Consider the following 6,522-nt stretch of genomic DNA (forward strand, 5'->3'; position numbering starts at 1 on the left):
TGCTGTACACCAGAAACTAACACAACACTGTATTTTTTGTTTGTTTTGTTTTGTTTGTCTTTGTAACACAACATTGTAAATCAACTATACTCCAATTACAAAAGAAAAGAAAGAATGGTGCAATGGTGCTGAGAAAGCTGTGTGGCTCCATTCCTGGTACATAACAGCAGTGAAAGCAGCAGTGTGCCTACACATGTACGTGTGCATGTGTTCGTGCATGTATCTGTGGATGTATATACGTACTATTACAAAGGCGTCCTCTGCTGCAGCAGGGCATCTCTAGTACAGAATCAACCTGCAAGAAGTTTTACCTGCAGCTCCAGGGATCCTTTGGGTCAGTGCGCAGTGTCTGTGTCTGAGGTCCGGTGCTTGGTCAGCCCGTCGTTTCCTCACCCTGCAGAGGCCAGGGGAGCTACCAGCTGTGTTCATTTCAGTCCACCTTCACAATTTCTGCCATTTCCAAACAGTGTGTGAACCTCATTTTCTTCATATCCATGTTTTCTTCGAATCAACTCATTTTTTTCGTTGAATGCATCAATTTTTAAAATGTTCATTTTGGAGAGACAGCAGTGCACAGAGGTTAAGAACACAAAGTCTGGAGCCGAGCTGCCCTGGTTTCAACACTGCTTCCCCCACTGCCTAACCTGATTTAACCCTCTTGGTCCTCGGTTTCCCCATCTATAAGATGAGGGTGATTATAGTTCTTATCACAGAGGTTTATAATCAAGTTGTGAGAATCATAGGATTGTCTCTTTGTCAAGTGTTTGAAAAAGGCCTTCCACAGAGTAAGTGCTATATGAGTGTTTGCTAAATAAATGCCTCTAAGGTAAATGGAAAACCAGTATTACCCGCCATAAAATCTTAAAACAAATAAAACCTTAAAAACAAAATAGGTTTACTAAAGCCTAGCTAGATATCTACCTGCTAAAATGCTTAGTGGGGTGGCCTTAGTATCTTTAAAAATATAAAACAGACAGGAGGGAATGAGGCGAGGGAAATCTTAAGGACATCCCAACACCAGAGTGAGGCCTCCTCTCCACTCCACCAGACAACCAGGAGGGGAAGTGAAACAAGAGTAAATTTCTCACTGTGCCATGACCAGAAATCATCCCCAGACACACCAGGAATAGGCTGTATATGCTCTGGAAAGTTCTGGAAAGGCCACTAAGATGGAAAGTGAGAGGTGCCCTGAGGAGAACATATAAATGAAAAATGAAAGCAGGCATTCCTTGTCGATCTATTTATCACAAACATGCCCGTATTGAGAGTAAAACATTTTACACTTGTAGGTTGGCTCCAATGCAGAGAATCTGTTTTCACTTTGAACTGAAGCTTCGTTGTACAAGGTGCCACCAGTGGGACTGTCACTCAAGCCTCCTCTCCATCCTTAGTCTTGAGGTGACTCAGCACCTCTCAGCAGGTGATGCCAGGTGACAGCCTACAGCCAACTTGCTTTATCTTCTCTTTTGCAGGCACAGCGGGCTTAATTTCCATGTATTTATTCTTTTAAGCACCAGTGTCACCTGAGATGGATGGCTAGAGGGGCAGCAATAGATTTGGGATCTTGGCACCTCCAAATCTCCCGTTCTGTGTGGGCCAAGTTACAAAGGCCTGTAAAGTGTCAGTGTCAATGGGCCCTGATGGATGGGGTGAGCACCTTGTACAGGCTTCCTCCATAAAAGGATTAAAGGTGATGTTTAGAAAGCAGAGCTCCATCCCTGGAAGCAAGGTGCTAAGAGACATCCACACGCAGTTCTCCATAATCAGTTCAATACCAAAACAGCAAAAGTAGGAAAGGAAGATTAAAAAATAATCCAAATTTCAGAGCACTGAGCAGTGTGATGAAATGGGGAATAGGGTAAAAGCATGAAGCCCAGAATCACAAAATGCTCTCATTTCACTCTTTTAAAACATCAAGGCTGAGGTAGGAGATGGCATTCCTGCCCTCGGGAGTATTCTTCCAAGTCCCTCTCGGAAGGTGTGTCCACTTCGGAGGTTCTCTCTTTGTGAATGAGCACAGGAGGGGGTAGAAAGCTGGCCACCTTAGGTGAGTGCCTTTAATAATTAACGGGGCATTCACAGTCGAGTGAAATCTCTCCACAGGGCCCTTGGCAGGAGGCCAGGGCTCCAGAGAGATGACCTCCTCCCTCGAGGCTTCAGGCTGGATGACCCTGGAGGCACCAAGGGGCAGCAGGGGCAAGTGGAGGGTACAAGGGTCAGCACTCAGCAGTCTCTGCTGGCATCACCCTGCCCTCCCAGTCTTTGGTTTATGTAATGTGCTCACCCGACCCCAGTGGAGCAACTCCCTCTCCCAACATTCCTGGGTGTCCAGCCCAGGGTTTGCCCTGGTCCTGGCTTTCTCCTTCCTCTGTCCTTCCTGTACCCCTCCCACCTGCTCCCATTTCTCTTTGCCATGTCCCAAATCTAATTTACAGTGTCGAAAGACTGACATTGGAGGCTTTTTCCACTTCTAGGTTCCATATTATCAAAACCAAAAATTCAGAAATTGGGCTTTGACGATAGGACTGAATCTTGGAAACTGAGACTTCCCAGGAAGTCCAGAATACAAGCCCTATTTACACAGTGAAATGACCACAGACATTTGGGAGCACAACTAAGACATCCAGTGTTGGCTTCTTGGTAGAAACTGGCCTTTCTGCTCACCCGTAATATGAAAATGGTTTCAGACATCATGCTCACTTCTCCTCCAAGTGACATCTTTGCTCCCTCCCGGAGTTCCTAGAAGCCTTCCATAATTACCCAGCAGCAACCTCAGTTTCTGCATACCCTCTCAATCTGCATAGCCAGAAGAGTGCACCTCGCTAACCGACGTGAAGGAGAGTGCCTCTCCAGCCAATGACAAGAGCTACCTACTGCTTGCCGAGCCACACCACTAAGAGGCACCGTGCTAAGCACTGGACAGACATCTGATATTTAATCTTGATGACACCCCATGCAGTAGGCACCATTAGCCTAATTTTACAGATGAGGAAAATGGGGCTCAAAGTAAACTTCCCAGAGTCATATGGACCTCAGAGCCTCTGATCTTAACTATTGTGCCACTGTGTCACATAGAATCGCCAAAGAGGCCTCAGTGGGTCATTGGGTTTGTGTAACATTGATTTAGGTATATACTGTCAAATTACCTCCACCCCAAAAATACTGCTCCAGGTTTTCTCAGGCTTTTACCATATGGAAATACTGACGTACATCAGCCCACATGCATTTTCTATACTATGCATTTTTTTTTGAAGACTAATGGCTAAAATATTTTTCATGTTTGAAACTTAAAAACATATACATGGAAAGGATGTATTATACAACACAAGGCAGATGGACAATGTTTTGTAATAACTGTAAATGGAAAGTGACCTGTAAAAATCATATAAAATTTTTTAAAATTAAATTTAGAAAACATATACACAGATAAAAAATAAAAATAAATATACTGTATTTGCCAACAGAATCTTATGGCTGACAATTTTCTAAAGAATTTAACCCAGAATTTCACACGAATGAATTTACATTTAACTATCTGTAGGTGGTATGTGTTAGTGGCTGTAGAGACCGCCAGCAAATTAATGAGCTCCAGTATTTTATTCTGTAAGGAAGGGGTTTAATATCATTGTCCCAGGATTGTGGAGAAGATAGAGTAAGGTTATTCATATCCAAAATACCCATCACAGTCTTTACTGAACATCAGTACTCTTGTAATTTCCTTCTTGGGTTTCTTTAAATAAGATATATACATTTGTTTGCATATTCTTACTAAATTCTTAAAAATCAATAGTCAAATCCAATTCATCTATATATACCTATATAATAAAACCATCTACTGTGCATAAATCATTTGAAAAGAATGACACAATAACTATCAACTGACGTTTTATTTAACATGATAGAGCACCATAGTCTCAGTACAAAGTGACCTTAACTGCTTCAAAGTTCCTTCCTTATTTTTATTGCAACAAATCATATGATGAAGGAAGACCTTCATCAGGGTCATGCAACTCGGAATGGATTCTTTGTGGCTATGTGCAGACATCTTTGGGGACGTTGGAGGAAAGTCTTAGTAATTGGCTTTAATGGGGCTTTTTCCCCACAGGCTCTGTCCTGTCTCCCTTTTTTTTATTTTTATTTTTTAAAATAAATTTACTTATTTATTGATTTATTTTTGGCTGTGTTGGGTCTTCATTGCTGCGTGCTGGTTTCCTCTAGTTGCAGCGAGCAGGGGCTACTCTTTGTGCGGTGCGTGGGCTTCTCATTGCAGTGGCTTCTCTTGTTGTGGAGCACGGGCTCTAGGCACATGGGTTTCAGTAGTTGTGGCATGCGGGCTCAGTAGTTGTGGCTTGAGGGCTCTAGAGATGTGCCACGAGATTAAATCAAGAAGTCCCCAGCGCCGCACTAGAGTGTGGACTTGGAAATAGTCAGACATAACATTTTTAAGAGATTAACTTGGTAGCATACATGACGGATGGACTCGATGGACAAGAGTCTGCAGGTAGGGACACCAGACAGGAGAGTGTCTCTGTGGTCAAGATATAAATGATGAGGGGGCTTCCCTGGTGGTGCACTGGTTGAGAGTCCGCCTGCCGATGCAGGGGACACGGGTTCGTGCCTCGGTCCGGGAAGATCCCACATGCCGCGGAGCGGCTGGGCCCGTGAGCCATGGCCGCAGAGCCTGTGCGTCCAGAGCCTGTGCTCCGCAGCAGGAGAGGCCACAACATTGAGAGGCCCGCGTACCGCAAAAAAAAAAAAAAAAAAAATGACGAGGGCCCAAAGCAGGGCACTGGAAGTGGAAAGAGAAGGGGAGGGTGGTCTCGTGAAATGTTAATTCCGGAATTCTGAGCTGACTCGTCTTGAGGAGGTATCAGAAAGCAGTGAAAGGCAAAGAAGGATATCATTCGCTCCAGCTACAATTAGGAAAATTTTTCTAGTACAGCTGGTGAGTCTAAGGAACCTCTCTTTTACCCTTAGAGTCCCTCCTGGCTTCCTTATAAAGACAGTGTGACAGCTGCTTGTGAGCAGGCTCTAAACCCCAGCTACATCACTTACTAGCAGGGTAACTAAGTGCGTAAATCTAGTCGCACTCACTAAATGCTGCTGGGTCTCTCTTCTGATGGCCTAGCTTGTCCTAGAGAGGTTGCTGACTCCTGTTGTGGGAAAGACACTCAGACTTAGCATTTTAAAATATGGCTTTTGTCATTCATGGAAGGTCTACATGAAGGGAACAACCAGCAGGCAGAAGCTAGGCAATTAGAACATCGCAGTCCTTATCACAGGTCCCCTCTACATACACCACCCAAGATCCACCCTCCCTGCCACCCGTGCCCTGAGGGCCTTGTGCCACAAGTGCACACACTTCAGAAGGTATTTGAAAGGATGGCTAATCATATATATTTTGATAAGAGGTCAGATATCCATTTGGAAACAAGGGGGATCTTGGGTTTTGTTTAGAAAAACAAAGGGGAGTGTGACCTTGAAGATCCGGAAAGAGGGCATGATGTTTGTTCAAAGATATTAAGGATCGTTTTTGACTACTTGAGTTTTTAACTAAACATGTGATATGAAGTTCTGTTGGTTATGGAGGAAACTGATTTCCTCAAAAGCCTTTCTAGATAACAATAAATCTCTCTTCACTCCTGAAGAAGGGTGTTAGATTTGGACAAAATTCTGTGCTTTTTTTAAAAAAAATAAAACAGAATTGCTCTGACTTATATTTCGATTTCTTGTAATAATAGAGTTGTTCTGGGCTTCCCTGGTGGCGCAGTGGTTGAGAGTCTGCCTGCCGATGCAGGGGACACGGGTTCGTGCCCCGGTCCGGGAAGATCCCACGTGCCGCGGAGCGGCTGGGCCCGTGAGCCATGGCCGCTGAGCCTGCGCGTCCGCAGCCTGTGCTCTGCAACGGGAGAGGCCACAACAGTGAGAGGCCCGCGTACCGCAAATAATAATAATAATAATAGAGTTGTTCTTCAGTTAGATAAGTTGGGAGAATGATTTGTACAATACAAATACTTCCCTCAAACATTCAAAAACGAGGATCCCAAACTTATCTATAGTGACAGAAATCAGAACAGTGGCTTTTGATGGTGGAAAGGCAGGGAGGGAACTGAAAAGGGGCATGAAGGAACTTGCTGGGGGATGGGCACGTTCTGTAAAGATACAGGTAGGGATAGAGATTGCACATTTGTCACACCTCATGGAACTGTACACTTAAGGTCTTTGCATTTTACTATATGTAAATTATACTTCAATTTTTAAAAACGAAACAGGGAAAGAGCATGCAAGCAGATTTCCAGTTAAACGTGATAGACCCGGGGCTTCCCTGGTGGCGCAGTGGTTGAGAGTCCACCTGCCGATGCAGGGGACGCGGGTTCGTGCCCCCATCTGGGAGGATCCCACATGCCGCGGAGCGGCTGGGCCCGTGAGCCATGGTCGCTGAGCCTGTGTGTCCGGAGCCTGTGCTCCGAAACGGGAGAGGCCACAATAGTGAGAGGCCCGCATACCGCAAGGAAAGAAGAA

This window comes from Phocoena sinus, chromosome 7, assembly GCF_008692025.1.
Source record: "Phocoena sinus isolate mPhoSin1 chromosome 7, mPhoSin1.pri, whole genome shotgun sequence".
NCBI lineage: Eukaryota > Metazoa > Chordata > Mammalia > Artiodactyla > Phocoenidae > Phocoena > Phocoena sinus.